The sequence below is a fragment of the Gastrolobium bilobum genome, unplaced genomic scaffold, assembly GCF_033153095.1.
Source record: "Gastrolobium bilobum isolate Gb01-03AN ecotype WA unplaced genomic scaffold, APGP_CSIRO_Gbil_v1 utg20919, whole genome shotgun sequence".
Classification (NCBI taxonomy): Eukaryota; Viridiplantae; Streptophyta; class Magnoliopsida; order Fabales; family Fabaceae; genus Gastrolobium; species Gastrolobium bilobum.
The window spans coordinates 73,396-92,603 of NW_026899982.1; the positions used below are offsets into that span (position 1 = coordinate 73,396).

At 38.7% G+C, this 19,208-nt stretch overlaps 1 pseudogene; it reads left to right on the forward strand.

The window, feature by feature from the left end:
* The first annotated feature begins 2,781 nt into the window (after window positions 1-2,781).
* LOC133294622 (germin-like protein subfamily 1 member 20) overlaps window positions 2,782-19,208 on the forward strand; it is a 29,199-nt pseudogene continuing 12,772 nt past the window's right edge.

The following is a 19,208-nucleotide window of genomic DNA, read 5'->3' on the forward strand; positions in this document are numbered from 1 at the left end:
ATAAAATCGTTTCATATCAAAATAATAATGTATAGTAAAATTAATTAGAGTAAAAATAAATTAAAGTTTAGACTCACATAGGGTTTTAGAACCTTTTACTTTTTATTAATTAATTAATAATCATTTTGTCCCTTATTGAAAACTATTTATCAATATGTCCCTCTTTAATCGATTAACTGAAAAATATAATCAATTAAATGATCAAAACTGACAAAAATAGTTGACTCGAGATTTAATTGATTTTCTCCCTCTTAATCGATTAAATCTCCCTTCCTTTTTAAAATCTTCGAAACCCCTCAATTCTTCGGTGCTCTCTTAAACCACTCAGATTTTTTGAAGCTCACTAACAAAAATACAAGACATGGGTATGAAAAAGCTTCATGTGCTCGTGCTGTTAATAATCTTGGTTGTTTCAATCTCGGAGAAACCTTCTTTTTTTAAAAAAAAAATATTACAATCGGTTCATCACTTTGCAACTAATCCGATTCGAGGCGGGTCCAAGATTAAGGCTTTAAACCTCTTCCAAAGTAGTCGGAAAAACCTTCAGTTGTAGAAGGAAGGGAACTTTCCTTAATATCTCATCAAAGTTAATAAGAACTTTCAGAATTACTCTTTCTCTTATTCACTTGATCATCTGTTTCTCATGCTGGTGCTATAATTGCTGATTATGCTTGATATAATTTCAGGGTACTCAAAGATTTTTGCAACACTTGGAGGTGCCTGCACAACACTTGATCATCTGTTTCTCATGTTTGCAAGTGTTGTGATGGGATTGAAGGTGCCTGCACAAGCACATGGACAAAGTCTTGCTCTAACCTGCAGTGTGTTCCCTTGGAAATCACACTAGTTAAGAAATATTATAGAAATAAATTATATAACCTTTGTGAATATCTGCGCTAATGCTTTGGGACATCAAGAGCATTAACAAGAAAGAAGAAAGAAGAAATTGCTGAACAGAGAGAACGGTGAATGATAAAACTAGTCATTGATAGATAGGGAGATTTAATCCATTAAGAGGGAGATTTAATCGATTAAATCTTTAAGTCAATCATTTTTGCCAGTTTTAATCATTTAATCGATTAAATCTTTAAGTTATTCGATTCAAAAGGGGCAGATTAATAGATAGTTTTCAATAAGGGACAAAATGATATTAATTAATGAGGGGCAAAAAGGTCAAAAAGCCCTCAGATAGTCATTAGGGTTTATGATTCCCACATATAGGGGTGTAAATGGGCTGGGTTGGGCCGGACTTTGACCTTCTTGGCCCAAGCCTACATACAAAAAATTTCAGCCTATCTGGCCTACTGGCCTATTAAAAGCTTTATTTGTAGGCCAAGTCCGGCGCATTTATAAAAATAAGAAAGCCTGACATAGCCCACAGGCCTTGTAGACCTCCCACTGTAGATAATAAGCAAAAAAAATAATTGTATAGCGCAAAAAAAATTCCATTCATACATATACTAGTACTTCTCATAATGTAGGCCGAGCTGTAAGCTGGGCTGGGCCAGCCCCAGCCCATTTACATCGCTACCCACATATATAAACATCACTTTTCCCATTCAGGAGGCGCGTGAAAATTGTAATACAAAAGTTATTGTTCATCGACGTAAAAAGCGCCGAAATAATATAAAATTGGCGCAAGATACGCCAGAAACAATTAAAATTGCGCAAGATGCGCCAGAATCTACAAACCGGTATAAAATTAACGCTGTTTTTGTTAAATAACAATTGGCGACACTGATAAACCATTCGACAAGTAAGTAGTACGCAGTAAGTCGTCAGCACTGATCCTCGCTGATAAATCTCTTGTTTAAATAAGTTATTATTTAGTTTCTTGTTCTTTTTTTCCCACTAATTACCATATTAGTTGCAGGGGTAGGTTATATTTACAAACTTTTTTGTTTATAAACTTTTACAAACTACACTATGTAGGACCTGCCCTACATTAATCACACAGTGTACGACCGGTCCTACTTTAGTATAATTGTAAAAAAAATTTGTAAACGGATCATGTCTCTTAGTTGCATTCCTATATCTTGGCATCTTGCAGTGTATTATCAAACACCTAATCGCAGTGTTTATTTTTGTTTAAAATGAGTAACTGACAAGTCTAAGCATCATCCAGACACACAGTTTCGTATCTCCCATTTACCAAAAGCACTATAAATTTCAAAGTAACAAAAGCATATAGTCTGATAGCAACGGAAAGGAGATCTAACCAAAACCAACATTACAATTTGTGATCACAATCCGAGCCTTTAAATATTGACAAAATAAATCTGAAATGATCTCTCTTTTTTTCCTTGTGAATATATATTTATGATGTTCCGATTTTGACCCATTCCAAGAAAATTTTCCCTCTTCCACTAACTATTCTTGACCCCGATATTTAAACTTTAAACCAAATAAATAGTTAATTTGTAGTATTAAGTACGAAGAAATATATAAGATCTAGTCCTAACAAATCTTTGATTTAGCTTCTTAATTAGTCTCCCCGTTGTAAAAGCAATATTTCGAGAAATAGTACACTAATTGGACGAGGTAATACTGAAACATTTATTTTCACTTAGTTGTGGAGCATCTTAGTCTACTCTTTGAACAGGCACGCGCGCGTGTAGTTGTTAAAGAATGGTTCATCCATCAAATAGATAATTAATTACCCTAAATATATATAAACTGAATAACAACTCAACGGTTCCTCCCTATAAATATCAAGTTTAACATGCAACATAATTCAATTAATTCTCACAAGCAATTACTAAAGCAGAATAATTTGGCAAAATGAAAGTTGTCTACTTTGTCGTTGCCATCTTGGCTTTGGCATCCTCTCTTGCCTATGCTTATTGTAACACCCCGTATATACTCGATTTGTTATCATATCATCGTATTAAGTTACGCTTAATTAAAAATGCGGAATAAACTTTTTCTTTCCAATTATGATGTCATTTTATTAACCAAGTTAATTACTTAATTCTTTTTCAAAACAATGCCTGTATGTAAATTGCAATAAAGCTAAATACACTGAATAACCTCATGACATAAATAAGTGAGTATCTAAGTCACGAAACTACAACACGTAGTCCGGACAATATCCTGATACATTATACAACTCGAATAAACTCAAACGTAGCAGAAAGTCATTGTGGCATGAACAAACCCCATGCTCACCAAATAAGGCAACAAAGCCCAACAGAGTCTCACATCGAATAATATGGTAATAAATGTAAAGCATGTCAGAATTCAGCACATCATCATAAAAGCATAAATCTCAACTCAGCTCCGGCCTCCTGCCGCCTGAGGTATCAACCCCCGAGTTACCTGAACCTGAAAATGTGCCCCAAACGTGGGGTGCGATCTCTACACAGAAATATCAGTAAGACGAGGGGTCCTCAAGGATCTCTCCACCCCAAGCTCACTTACATGTGCAATATAAGTTCTAAAACAGTATAAGTTCCAAAATCAGTGCAATGCAGCAGAATAATGACACAAGCTGTCGAACTCGCGCAAATTAAAAATTATTTTTTTTATTAGGGTTCAGAAAATTTGTAGTAAAGTGGAAATCCTGAGTCGTCTCTCAGGTAGGGTTTGGTTCGAGAGAAAATTTTTTTTACTAGGGAAATGTAATTGATAGGAAAATGGTTGGAAAATGAGTTTGGTAGGAAAATGTAAAAACAGTTGTTTGGTTGATCCAAATATTACCAGGGAAATTTATTTAAATATGCAAAATCTATGTTCGGGAGAAACTTTGCATCTGTTTTTTTCACTTCCCCAGTTATCTCAAAATACCATATCTCAAGTGGTATTCTGTAACAGTGAATTTCATCCAAAAATCAACACAAAAGTCATTTTCCCATCTATCCTATTTGCCTGGTATTTCTTGAAAAAACCTGAACCAAACGTGGTATATTTTCAATATCCACTTACACTTTCCCATCTATCCCAAAATAAACCTTCAACCAAACACTACCTCAAGGAAATTGTTTTGGTAAAAATCGCTTATGATGAAAGAAAATTAAAAGGGGGGTTTTGGATTTTAATTGAATAATTAAAAAGGCAGAATGTAAATTTGGACTAAAAATTCGTAATTAAAAATTAACCAACCTAAGGTTAGGGTTCCATGGACGTCTTTTCTTAGATAAAAAGATATCAGAATCGTGATTGATCGTCAATCGAATCAGAATCCTTATTTCCAATTGACAACCCTCTCTAAGCGATCGCTTAACATTTGATCAAATACGGTGCTTCTAATCATACAATCGCAGAGTATCAGCCCGTTTGATTTAAGGTCATAGGATCAATCAATCTAACTATCAAATATGATGATTAATCCCTTTCCATAATCGCAATCGCGAACCTCAGATTGAATATCCACGATCGCACGATATCAATCTGAGTTGGGAAGGGAAACAAAACTGATTTAAGATAAAGCGCAGACCCTCAAGACTAATACATGGAATCCGGTACCCTTAGGTTGATTAAAAGGTTCTTAGTCTCGCATGGCTAAGGTAAACATGATTAAAATAAAATAAAAAGAAGAAGAAGAAAAAGATGAAGAACGCGAAGAGCGTTCCAGAGAAAGTGCTTTGATCCCAAAATACGAAAATTCAGCATGAATAATAGTATCCTACTCTGCCGTCATATACCCCTACCCAAATTGGGTTAGGGTTCAGTTTTGATCGGCTCATTTGTCTAAAGTGCGAAATAAAATAAAATAAAACTTGGCTTTGGGCCACTTATGTAATTGGGTTTCAATTTAAATTACAAGTCTAAAACTTCAGCAAAATGTGTCCGACTTGGCGCAAGAATTCGACCAGCTTCCAGTCCGAATTGGGCTTCGAGCTCTCATAATAATTGTAGCCCTCTGTGTTATCTGAAAAACCCAACAAGAACGGAGTCAATCCAATAACTGTGGACCAAGATATGGCCAAAATACAGAAGTAACGTAAAGCTGGAAAATTCTGACGAAAATAAATTAAACCCAATCAAAAACTAAAAATGTAAATTAACTCAAAACATCATTATTTTATTCAAATAAATCCTAAAAATACTAATCAAGAGTAAAAAATAAGTGCAATAAAATATGAGTTATCAAATTCTCCCACACTTATCTTTTTGCACTCATAGGCAAAAACTAGAATAGAAAAAAAGAAAGCAAAGAAATAAGAAAAGAGTGAAGATCAACCTATCTTCCTAATAATTAGTAAGTATACAAAAGATAACAAAAATCACAAGTCTTGAACAGATAAAACAACCAGGACAAAAATTCCTTAATCTCAAATTACAAGACCTTCCAATTTCAACTGCAACTGTTAACTACACAAAAATGGTTCCTCACAGGATGCTCTCAATTTTCTCTCAAGTGTATCAGTTAATTCAGTATATCACTCAAATCAACTCAAGAAAATCATCCTACCATAGGCTTGCTCAACTTCTACTTCTCGACTGCTAATAACACATGCATGCACAAATCAAGAGGACTTTATGCAGGGTTGTAATGGGGCTGAGGTAAAGGCATGGATGAATATGGAAGAGAAAGCTAAACACCCCAGAAATTTACAAAGAGCAAAAGTTAAGAACTAAACTAAGAACATAAAACAAAGATATTGAAAAGATAGAAATAAACACATCCTTTTTTTCGTTTTTTGTTTTTGTTTGCTTTTTGTTTTTTTTGTTTTTGTTTTTTTTGTTTTTTTTTTGTTTTTTTGTTTTTTGTTTTTTTCCAGAAGTAAAACCACATAGCAGAAATGAATCAAATGGTCACCCCCCACACTTAAACTTTTTGTCTGTCTCGGGCAAACCCCTACACTTAAACACAACATCACAATGGAAACCAATGCTCAGTAAATCTCCAGGGTAGGGAATCAATTGGTTTTTCACTTAGGATTGTAATGTGGCTTAAGAAATAAAGGAAAGAAAGGCTCAAAGGGCTTACCAAGGGATAATAATATAAGGGATGACTATCTTGCTAAAGTGGGTAAAGAAAGAAAGAATGCCTCAATCATATTCATGCATGCAAGTGGAAACTGCAGTTTCAAAAAGAACAAGAGCAAGTTCTAGAGGACACCAATCAAGAGCATAATCACACAAGAAAGAAAAACTGGCCTACAGATGAAGACCATGTCTACAGGCTCAAAAACCTCACAAGGGTATACCAAATCATGCAATTAGCAGCACGGTATCAAGCAGCAAGTAATGCAATCAAAGAATCAAGAACCAAGCCTAAGCAGAAATTTCTATCAAACCCTGTGATTCAAGTATAATCCATGTATAACTCACTAATCATAAGAGAACAAGAAAATCAATCAACTCTTTTTTTTTATTGAAATCCAAACATGAAAAACAAAGCTAAGAAAGGAAGTGAACTCCCTGTCCTCCTTAAGGAGGGTAAACAACATCAAGCAGTCGAAGCTCTGCATCCATCTGTGTTTCTACAAGCTGCTGCTGCTGTACTCCTTCATAAAAGGGCTTCAGACGATGCCCATTCACAGTGAAGGTGTTTCCAGTCTGCTTATAACTTAATTCAACTGCACCATAAGGAAAAATAGCAGTAATAATAAATGGGCCATCCCATCTTGATATGATAAACTTAAGACGGGAATTGAATAACAGCACATTCTGACCCACTGCAAATTCTTTCCTCAGGATCTGCTTATCATGGAATGCATTTGTCTTTTCCTTGTATAGGCGTGAGCTCTCATAGGCATCCAAACGAAGCTCCTCTAACTCTTGCAGTTGTAATTTCCTTTCCCCCCTGACTGGATTAGGTCCATGTTACACTGCTTCACAGCCCAATATGCCCGATGCTCCAGCTCCACTGGTAGGTGGCATGCCTTACCATAAACAAGCCGGTAAGGGGACATCCCAATCAGACTCTTATAGGCAGTCCTATATGCCCACAAAGAATCTTCTAACTTCTTGCTCCAATCCTTTCTCTTAGCATTGGCAGTCTTTTGAAGGATTTGCTTAACTTCTTTGTTTGAAACTTCAGCTTGGCCATTTGTCTGTGGATGGTATGCTGTAGATACTTTGTGGAGGACCCCATATATTTTCAGCAAGGCATCCATGCTCCTATTGCAAAAATGTGAGCCCTGATCACTGATAATGGCTCGAGGAATGCCAAACCTGCAGAAAATATGATAACAGACAAAATCTACAACAACAGCAGAATCATCAGTTCGGGTGGCTTTCGCCTCAACCCATTTAGAAACATAATCCACAGCTAAGAGTATGTAAGCAAAACCAAAGGAAACAGGAAAGGGACCCATAAAATCAATACCCCAAACATCAAAAACCTCATAGAAAAGTATAGGGTTTTGGGGCATCTCATGTCTACGGGAAATGCTACCTGCTCTCTGACAATTAGAACAAGACTTACAAAACTCATAAGCATCATGAAATAGAGAAGGCCAGAATAAACCAGAATCTAGAACCTTCCTTGCAGTTCTTTGTGGTCCAAAATGACCACCACAGGCAGATGCATGACAAAAATTCAAAACAGATAGAGTCTCACTGTCAGGCACACATCTCCTAACCACTTGGTCACTACAAAATCTCCACAAGTAAGGATCATCCCACACATAGTATTTAGACTCACTTTTCAGTTTCAAGGTATGAGCCTTAGTGAGGTCAACAGGTAATGCACCAGCAACCAAGTAATTAACTATATCAGCAAACCAAGGGAACTTACCTTGCAGCTGTAAAAGCCGCTCATCAGGGAAATCATCCCCAATAGGTATAGGGTCAGATGGAAGAGAGGTGATGCGGCTCAGATGATCAACAACTTGGTTTTCCGCTCCACTTCTATCTTTAATCTCAATATCAAACTCTTGGAGCAGCAACATCCACCGGATGAGTCTAGGCTTAGCATCTGCTTTCTTTAAAAGAAATTTCAAAGCTGCATGGTCAGAGAAAATAATAACCTTGGTATCTAACAGATACGACCGAAACTTATCAAGAGCAAACACTATAGCCAAGAGTTCTTTTTCAGTGGTGGTATAGTTGGATTGAGCAGAATCCAATGTCCTGGATGCATATGCAATGACATGTGGGGCCTTGTTGACCCGCTGAGCAAGAACAGCTCCAATAGCATAATTAGATGCATCGCACATCAACTCAAATGGGAGAGACCAATCAGGTGCCTGGATCACAGGAGCTATGGTTAGGCAGCACTTCAGGTGATCAAAAGCTGCCTTGCATGCATCACCAAACTCAAAGTCAGTGTCTTTCTGGAGGAGATTGGACAGTGGAAGAGCAATCTTGCTAAAATCCTGAATGAAACGTCTGTAAAAACCTGCATGGCCAAGAAAAAAACGAACTTCCCGCACAGAAGCGGGGTAAGGCAAAGCAGTAATAACATCAATTTTAGCAGGATCCACTTCAATACCCTTTTTAGAAACAACATGCCCTAAAACTATCCCTGACTCAACCATGAAATGACATTTTTCAAAATTCAACACAAGATTGGTTTGAATGCATTTGTTCAGAACTCTACCCAGATTACCCAAACATGCATCAAAAGAAGAACCATAGACACTGAAATCATCCATAAAAACCTCCATGCAATCCTCTAACAACTCAGAAAAGATGCTTACCATGCAACACTGAAAAGTACCTGGTGCGTTGCAAAGTTCAAAGGGCATCTGCCTGTATGCATATGTGCCAAAGGGGCATGTGAAGGTCGTCTTCTCCTGATCCTCAGGTGCAATGTGGATCTGGAAGTAGCCTGAGTATCCATCCAGAAAACAGTAGTGAGATTTACCAGCCAACCGCTCCAACATCTGATCAATAAATGGAAGAGGATAGTGATCTTTGCGGGTTGCCTGTTGAGCCTACGATAATCTATGCAGACTCTCCAACTGTTTTGAGCTCTTGTTGTAATCAGCTCATTATTTTGGTTGGCAATCACAGTGACTCCCGACTTTTTAGGGACCACCTGAACAGGACTAACCCACTGGCTATCAGAGATGGGGTAAATCATTCTAGCTTGTAAGAGTTTTGTTACTTCCTTCTTCACCACATCTAGAATTAGTGGGTTCAAACGCCTTTGGGGCTGTCTCACTGGTTCGGCTCCTTCTTCAAGTAGAATACGGTGCATGCACGTGGAAGGACTAATGTCAATAATGTCTGCCATTGTCCACCCAATTGCCCTCTTATTTGCTTTCAGCAGGGTTAACAGTTTATCCTCCTGCTCAGGTAGAAGGTTCTTTGCCACAATGACTGGTAGCTGCTCATTCTCTTCAAGGAATGCATATTTCAAGTGGTCAGGCAGAACCTTCAACTCCAATTCGGAGGCTGCTCAATGGATGGAAGAGGTGTAGTTGGTGGTGCAAATTCTGCAGAAAATAAGTCAGCAGCTATGCCTGTAAACAAATTCTCAGAAACAGAATTAGGATAATCAATAATATCAGCAGACAATTCAGATAATGCAGATTCACACTCAGAATCAGATTCATCAATCAGTGCATCATTAAAACCAGAAAGATGTGATGCTATTTCAGGACACACAATGCACTCTTGACTATCACCACAACCATAGAAATCAGAATCATTAGTAGAAGAAAAATCAGAAAAATCAGCAAGGAATTCAGCAGAAACATCCTCAACAACTTCATCTATCACATCAATGCAGAAAGTAGAATGCTCTTCCATAGGATGTTTCATGGCATTAAATATATTAAAATACACAATACTATCACCAAACTCCATGGAAAGAGTACCAGAATGAACATCTATCTTGGTCCTAGCTGTTCTCATGAAAGGCCTACCAAGTATGATTGGTGATCTATTAGTAGCAGTCTCACTCTCAATTTCTAAAATGTAGAAGTCAGCAGGAAAAATCAGATTATTAACCCTGACCAATACATCCTCAATCAAACTAGATGGGTGAATACTACTCCTATTAGCTAACGTAACCACAATACTAGTAGCACACAAAGGACCAAGACCAAGAGACTTATAAACAGATGCAGGCATAACATTAATGGAAGCTCCTAAGTCTAGCATGCAATCATGAAAAACAGAATTGCCAATCACACAAGGAATAGTAAATGTCCTTGGATCTTGACACATTTTAGGCATAGGCTGGATGAGTGCTGATACATTCACACTCAGGTTAACCTGCTTATCTCCCTTCAGTCTCCTCTTGTTGGCGCACAGCTCCTTTAGAAACTTGGCATATCTCAGAATCTGTTGTATTGCATCCAGAAGAGGGATGTTCACCTCAACTTTCCGGAAGGTGTCAAGTATCTCTTTATCTTGAGCCTTTGCTGACTGCTTCTTTGACTGAGTGGCTCTCTGAGGGAATGACAGAGGGATATGGACATCAGATGTATCAGTGCTCTGCTTCTTGGAGCTAGTGTCACCTCCATTGGATGTCTCAGCAGCAGTGTGGGTTGGCTCCTCCATTTGCTTTCCAGACCGCAAAGTAATAGCACTCACATTTCCGCTTCCTTTTGGATTTGGAACTGTTTGGGATGGAAGGGAGCTGCCACTTGCTTGTTGATTTTGACTCATTGATGTTGCAAGTTGGCCAATCTATGTTTGCAGATTCTAGATGGAAGACTCAGTCCTCTGCTGGAAGTGCAGATTGTTAGTTGCCATCTGCTTCACTAAATCCTCCAAAGAAAGACCATTGCCACTAGCTTGCTGCTGCACTGGTGGCTGCTGCTGCATTGGTGGCTGCTGCACTTGCTGTTGAGGTGCAAATTGTTGAAAATTCTGCCTCTGTTGTGAAGGTATAAACTGCTGCCTCTGCTGGAATGGTGCACTTTGCTGATTCTGCTGGAATAGTGCACTTTGCTGATTCTGGCTCCATTTGAGATTTGGATGATTTTTCCAACCAGGATTATATGTATTGGAGAAGGGATTGTTTTGCTGCTGCTGGTACTGTGGCTTTGCAGGAAAAACTGCAGTAACAGACTGATCAACTTGGAAACCGCTATCTTGGAAGGAAGGACAAGCATCCAAGGGGTGAGAAGGATCACAGCAGATGCCACACAGGTTGCTTATCTGTTGAGCAGAAGGTTGCACAGTTTGAGTCACTGCCAGCTGCCTCACCATTGATATCAACTCATCAAGTCTGTTTTCCATTCTCTGGTTATCTGTGCTTGATGCTCCTCCTGCTGCCACTATTGGATTTTTCATTGGAGGAGCTTGCACTTGGAACACTGCACTGATGTTTGCTCTAGTGCCAAATTGTTGAGCATTAGCTGCTATCTCAGCAATCAACCCTTTTGCTTCATCAGTTGTTTTATTGCTCAGGACTCCTCCACTAGCTACATCTAAAAGGTTCCTATCCATAGGCAGCAACCCTTCATAGAAGTAAACAATCAGAAGATTTTCTGGAATATGATGATGTGGACAGCTTGCACAAAGCCTTTTGAACCGCTCCCAATACTCATGCATGTTCTCCCCATTAGCCTGTCTTATTCCACTACTCTCCTTTCGGATTGTGGTGGCCATGGATGAAGGGAAGAATTTTTCCAGAAATAATCTGGACATGTCATTCCAGCTTACAATGGAGGAAGGTGGCAAGTAGTACAGCCAGTCCTTAGCTCCACTGTCCAAAGAGAAAGGAAAAGCACGCAGCTTGATTTGTTCCTCATCCACCCCTGGTGGCTTCATAGTGCTGCAGACTATATGAAATTCCTTCAGATGTTTGTGAGGATCCTCACCTACAAGACCATGAAACTTGGGAAGCAAATGTATCAGTCCAGACTTAAGCTCAAAAGGTACAACAGGATTAGTATAACGAATACACAGGGGCTGCTCATTATCAACATTAGGAGCAGCCAATTGCTTAAGTGTTCTATCACCCATGATTTCAGAATCAAATAAATTACCAAATGAATAAATACTATGTAAAGGACTTGAAGAAACAGACTCAACAGACTCAGACTCTAAGGTATGCTCAGGAACAGCTCTACTGTAAGTCAACCTACGAGCTCTACTAGCAGCATGCAATGACCTCTCTATCTCAGGGTCATATGCATATAAATCGTCTACACTGGTAGTACTCCTAGTCATGCATCATAGGCAAAAGCATACAACAGTAAAGTCGCAAAACATACGATAGAACACAAAAATTGAAAAAAATAGGAAACAGAAGTGAAAATAAATCTACGAAATATACTAAATGAACTTAGAATGATATGACACCAACTCTCATAAACTCTAAATGACCCTACGAACTCAAAAATAAAATAAATTTTTTTCAGAAAATAAAATAAAATACTAAACGATTGAATTCGGCTAAAATTAGAGTACAAAAAACAATAAAAGAAATACCCGATACGTCCTTAATCAACAAAGAAACACTAAAACGAGTTAGTAAACGACAGAATTTGGAAAATCCCTCAGACAAAAGTTTTACCGATTCCCAAATTGCCCTAAAACGTAAACCGTAATGCAAAATATTCAAAAACTAAGAAAAGATGCATGTGCAGAATCAAATTTCGATGCAGAATCAAAGGTGCAGAAATCAGAATCAGAAACACAGACAAGTGCAAACGCAGAAACAAGACAGGTGCGCAAACAGAAATTTACGGTTTTTTTTAGAAACAGAAACGAAAATTAAAGAAGAAGAAGATGATCAAATTCAGAAAACGATTTAGACCGATGCAATTTCCCTGGCAACGGCGCCAAATTTGACACGAGCTGTCGAACTCGCGCAAATTAAAAAAAAATTTTATTAGGGTTCAGAAAATTTGTAGTAAAGTGGAAACCCTAAGTCGTCTCTCAAGGAAATTATTTTGGTAAAAATCGCTTATGATGAAAGAAAATTAAAAGGGGGGTTTTGGATTTTGATTGAATAATTAAAAAGGCAGAATATAAATTTGGACTAAAAATTCGTAATTAAAAATTAACCAACCTAAGGTCAGGGTTCCATGGACGTCTTTCCTTGGATAAAAAGATATTAGAATCGTGATTGATCGTCAATTGAATCAGAATCCTTATTTCCAATTGACAACCTTCTCTAAGCGATCGCTTAGCATTTGATCAAATACAGTGCTTTTACTCATACAATCGCAGAGTATCAGCCCGTTTGATTTAAGGTCACAGGGTCAATCAATCTAACCATCAAATCTGATGATTAATCCCTTTCCATAATCGCAATCGGGAACATCAGATTGAATAAGCACGATCTCACGATATCAATCTGAGTTAGGAAGGGAAACAAAACTGATTTAAAATAACGCGCAGACCCTCAAGACTAATACATGGAATCCGTTACCCTTAGGTTGATTAAAAGGTTCTTAGCCTCGCATGGCTAAGGTAAACATGATTAAAATAAAATAAAAAGAAGAAGAAGAAAAAGATGAAGAACACGAAGAACGTTCTAGAGAAAGTGCTTTGATCCCAAAATACGAAAATTCAGCATGAATAATAGTATCCTACTCTGCCGTCATATACCCCTACCCAAATTGGGTTAGGGTTCAGTTTTGATCGGCTCATTTTTCTAAAATGCGAAATAAAATAAAATAAAACTTGGCTTTGGGCCACTTATGTAATTGGGTTTCAATTTAAATTACAAGTCTAAAACTTCAGCAAAATGTGTCCGACTTGGCGCAAGAATTCGACCAGCTTCCAGTCCGAATTGGGCTTCGAGCTCTCATAATAATTGTAGCCCTCTGTGTTATCTGAAAAACCCAACAAGAACGGAGTCAATCCAACAATTGTGGACCAAGATATGGGCAAAATACAGAAGTAACGTAAAGCTGAAAAATTCTGACGAAAATAAATTAAACCAATCAAAAACTAAAAATGTAAATTAACTCAAAACATCATTATTTTATTCAAATAAATCCTAAAAATACTAATCAAGAGTAACAAATAAGTGCAATAAAATATGAGTTATCAAATAATCATGTCATATGTGTCAACTATTCTACTAGCCAGAAAAATGCAGGATTTACATACGTCTATTGCCTACAATCAGTGCAAGACACCACTTGCACCCACCCACAGAATCACCCTATTGTATGTCTCCTACATACTCAGGCGTACTGTCTAGGTGGAACAACACATGCATATCATAAGGCACTTGCACATAACAACTCAACAACATTTCAAAATCAATACATGAAAACACATCATGCATATAAACCATCCCCCCATGGGGTATGGTGGAACCAACAATTGCTAAACCAAGGACACAAAAGCTTACCTCGCAAGCTAACAATCCAAGCCAAGGTCCACACTAGCTCAAGGTCCACACTAGCTCAAGGTCCACACTAGCTCAAGGTCCACAAACAGCACAATCACAATCTGTTTTAGACCAACAATTATATCAATATTTATTTTCTAATAATTTAAGACATAACGACAACGTTATCCTTTACGTTTCATGTCTTTAGGCTTCTCACAAAGCCATAAGCTCTTAATCACTTTGATTCCGACTTAGTTAATTATTACAGAGGTTCAACATAACCAAATCATGGGTCCACAAACCCAAAAATACCATTCTGTCCGAACAGAACAGTGACACACTCAAAATTTTCAGAATATCCGAGTATTTGTCGGGGCCATATCCATTCGGATATCCATATCCGGATATCCACAACTCCATATCCGGATATCATATCCGGATATTTCGCGACAGAATGTAGTTTCTGCATTTCCGAGATATCACTCCCAAGGTTCCACTTTTAACCCATTTTAACGTCTAAGCATGCATTTTTATAAACATTTAGGTTCATATTCATGTTGGTTACCTATACAACTCATATTACATGCCAAGACTCTTCTTTTAACAAGGAAAAATCATGATCAAGGTTAGGGACATACCCAAGGCTCCCAAAACAGAAAATAGAGGTGCTCTTGGAGCTCTCTATGAAGCTCCAACAATCTGACTTTACAAAGCCATGAAAATGGTGATCAAGGATGGTTCTTTCTCCATAAAGTTAGCACCTTGAAGCTCCAAAAGCCAAGACAATGGCTCCTACTTCACCAACAAGAAAGTCATCCCACCAACTCTCACTCACAGCAGCTGTATGCTCAGAAATGAGGAGCCTCACTCACTCACAATGCTACTTCACACTACCCCAAGGTGTTTTGGTGAAGATTCCATGAAGAAAATGGCCTCTTGGGTCACAAAAATGAAGGAGAAGAGAAGGTGACAAGCTTGGGAGACACCAAGCTTTAGAATGGAGGCACGTAGGGTGTGAGATTTCTAACCTAGAAATCTGTGCCTTCACTTATATAGTAGTATTAAGTTTAATCACTCAATATTAGCATTAATAGCTACTCTTAGTATTTTAATCCCAAACTTAGGATTCTGAACCTAGCCATTTTTCTAAGATTTGACATATTTTTATTTTATTTTTCGTAGCACTTTGCTGGTATGTGCTTTTACGTAGCCAGTTTCAATTCGGACACCAATTCTCATTATTTTGACTCCAAACTTGTTATACTAGTCTTATATATTATCCTAGTAATATGTACACACTTTTCATAATTCTTTGGGATACTTCATCGATACGCATTTATACTGTGAGGCAGAACCGGTATCTGCACTTTTCGTCGGAAAAGCAACTTTCAACATAATTAATCACTTACTATAATTATTGAAGCCTTCTACTAATTAATAGGGTCAATTATGGAATTATCTCATTAATCTCATAATTAATTAATTTAATTTCCTAATTTAACAGTGCGGGTTCTTGCATTCACCCCACCTTTTTACAATTTAGTCCGCAAAATTAGAAACATACTTGTCCCGAAACTCGGGGTATTGCCGGAGAAGCTCGTCCTCTCGCTCCCAAGTACACTCCTCAGGATTTCTTCCTGTCCATTGCACTTTGATCATCTGGATGATCTTACTCCTTAGCATCTTCTCGCCACGATCGAGAATCTTGAACGGTCCAGCGGGAGTCTTTAAGTTCTCCCGAACTTCAACATCATCCGGTTCCACCACATACGAAGGATCTGCTATGTATTTCCGAAGCTGAGACACGTGAAACACATCGTGAATGTTGGCCAAGTTCGGAGGCAAGGCAAGACGGTAGGCAACATGTCCTACTCTACCAAGGATCTGGTATGGCTCAATGAATCGCGGGCTAAGCTTCCTCACTCCGAGGGCCCGACCAACACCGGTGACAGGTGAAAGTCTCACAAACACGTGCTCACCCTCACTGAACTCCAGTGAACGATGCTTAACATCGTAGTAACTCTTCTGGTGATTCTGCGTCTGCTTCATCTTTTCTCTGATCAACTAGATCTGCTGGGTAGTATCTTGGAACAAGTCCAAGCCAAATAACTCCTTGTCTCTAACCTCAGACCAAAAGGTAGGAGTCCGACACCTCCTACCATACAGCGCCTCGTAGGGTGCTATGCCCAGGCTAGCATGGAAACTGTTGTTGTACGAAAACTCAACCAATGGCAGGTACCTATCCCATGCTGAACCCTGCTCCAAAGTGCAAGCCCTCAACATGTCGTCCAAGGTCTGGATGGTCCGCTCAGTCTGTCCGTCATTCTGAGGGTGATAGGATGTACTCAATCTCAACTGAGTCCCAAAAGCTCCCTACAGCGCCTCCCAGAACCGAGATGTGACTTCAGGTCCCTATCACTGATGATACTCTCGGGCACCCTGTGAAGCCTCACAATCTCGCGAACATAAAGCTTGGCCAACTGCTCTGTAGTAAAGCTCACCTTTACCGGAAGAAAATGGGCAGACTTCGTCAATCTGTCCATAATGACCCAGATAGAGTCACACCTAGCCTGAGTCTTAGGCAATCCCACCACGAAGTCCATGGAAATGCTCTCCCACTTCCATTGTGGTATCTCAAGAGGTTGAAGCTTACTAGACGGTTTCTGGTGTTCTATCTTCACCTTCTGGCAAATCAAACACTTGGACACAAAAACAGCTATGTCCTTCTTCATGCTTGGCCACCAGTAATTTCTTTTCAAGTATTGATACATCTTTGTAGCTCCAGGGTGGACAGTAAACAGGCCCTTATGAGCCTTTGTCATCACCTCCTCAGTCAAAGGACCTCGAGGAATCACAATCCTCTTCTGGAAAGTCAACAAACCATCCTCGTTCCAAGACACACCATCCTAGTTCTTCACATAGTCAATGCACTCTCTTTGCACCTGCGACCCTTTAATCTTTTCCATAAGCTCATTCTCGACTCTCGCAGTCTCCATCTCGAGAAGTGCACCCCCAAACAATAAGGTCACTATCAGATCTCGAAATTTCTCAATGATATTGTAACACCCTGTGTATACCCAGTTTTTTAACATGTCATCGTATTAAACCATGCTTAATTAAAATTGCAGAATATCTTTTTCTTTTCAATTATGACGTCGTTATCCTTACCAAGTTGAATTACTTAATTCATTTCAAAACATTGCCTGTATGTAAATTGCAAAAGACAGCTAACTGAAATACCTCAATATAAAATTAACATCAATATGTTTCTAGTCACGGAACTACAACACGTAGACCGGACAACCCTGATAGTTTATACAACTCAAGCTAAAAGTACTAACATCAATATGGCATGGACGAACCCCATGCTCACCCAATAAGGCAACAAAGCCCACAAAAGTCTCAACAACAGCAACATAATAATAACAAGCTAAAAACAAAACATCAGCAGATATAATCCAGCATCCAAACATGTCAGCATATAACATCAATATCAGCTAAGCTCCGGCCTCCTGCCGCTACAGGCATCAGCCCCCATGTTACCTGAACCTGAAATAAGCGTCCCCAAACGCGGGGTGAGATCTCTAAACAAGAAATCTCAGTAAGACAAGGGGTCCTCAAGGATCTTCCACCATAAGCTCACTTACATGTGCAATATAAGTTCAAAAGCATTTAACAGTATAAGTTCCAAAACTATGCAGTGCAACAGATATTCATGCCATGTATGTTTTAACTATTCTACTGGCCAGAGAAATGCAGGATGTACATCTACAACCCCACAATAAGTACAAGTAACACCGCTTGCACCTCACCCACAACCTCACCATCTTGTATGTCTCCACATACTCAGGCTTACCGTATAGGTGGAACACCACATGCATATCATAAAGCCACTCGTATATAACAGCTCAATCACATTTATCAAAACAATACATGAAAATAACATCATGCATATAAACCATCCCCCCATGGGACATGGTGGAACCAACAATGGCTAAACCGAGGACACAAAATCTTACCTTGCAAGCTAAGTATCCAATGCCAAGAGTCCAACCAATCTCAAAGCACAAACACAATCGAATCACAATCTGTTTTGGACCAGCAATCATATCAATATACAAGCATACAAGCATATGACATAAAGACAACGTCTTTCCTTTACTTTTCACGTCTTAAGGCTTCTCACAAAGCCACAAGCCCTTAATCACTTGATTCTGAGTTAGATTAATCATTACAGAAGTCCTACTTCATCAAACTAGGGTCCACAAACCCATAACAATATTCTGTATGAACAGTGCAGCTACTGTTCTTCGAAAACCCATAATATCCGGATATATGTCGGGGGCATATCCGGATATCAATATCCGGATATATCTCTGCCAATATCCGGATATCAATATCTAGATATTCATATCTGTATATTTTGCGACAGAATACAGTTCTGCATTTCGCTAGATATCCTTCCCAAAGGTGGTTCATTTCATGCATATAGAAGCTCAAACATGCGATTTAAGGTGTGTTTAACATTACCCAACCTAAGGTTATCATCTTAAGTTCATTACATGCATCAAGGTTCCATTTTTAATAAAGAAAACTCAAGCACAAGGGTGATGATCATACCACAAGCTCAAACAGAGCAAGAAGGTGCTCTTGGAGCTCACACAACAGCTCCAAGGTACTGGCTTCAACAGTGAGCGAAAATGATGATTAAAGGTTGGTCCTTTGCACCAAAGATGGCTCCTTGGCACCACCAATGCCAAGTAAAAGGCTCACACAAGCACCAAGTTCAGAGGTAGCAACTGCACCTCCCCCAAATGGCTCCCACAACCCAGCAAATAGTGACCCTCTACCTCACAATGCACTCTACAAGTGATTACTTGTTTAGAGATGAAGAAATCAAGAAAAGGTGACAATTTGATCTCAAAAATGGTAAAGAGGAGCAATGAAATAGTGACAAACCGTTCAGCCTCCAAGAGTGTCACGTATAAGTCTGATATGGCCTAGGGTTTTGGGCCAAACTTGTGTATATATAGTGTTTTAAGAATTAACACACAGTATTAGC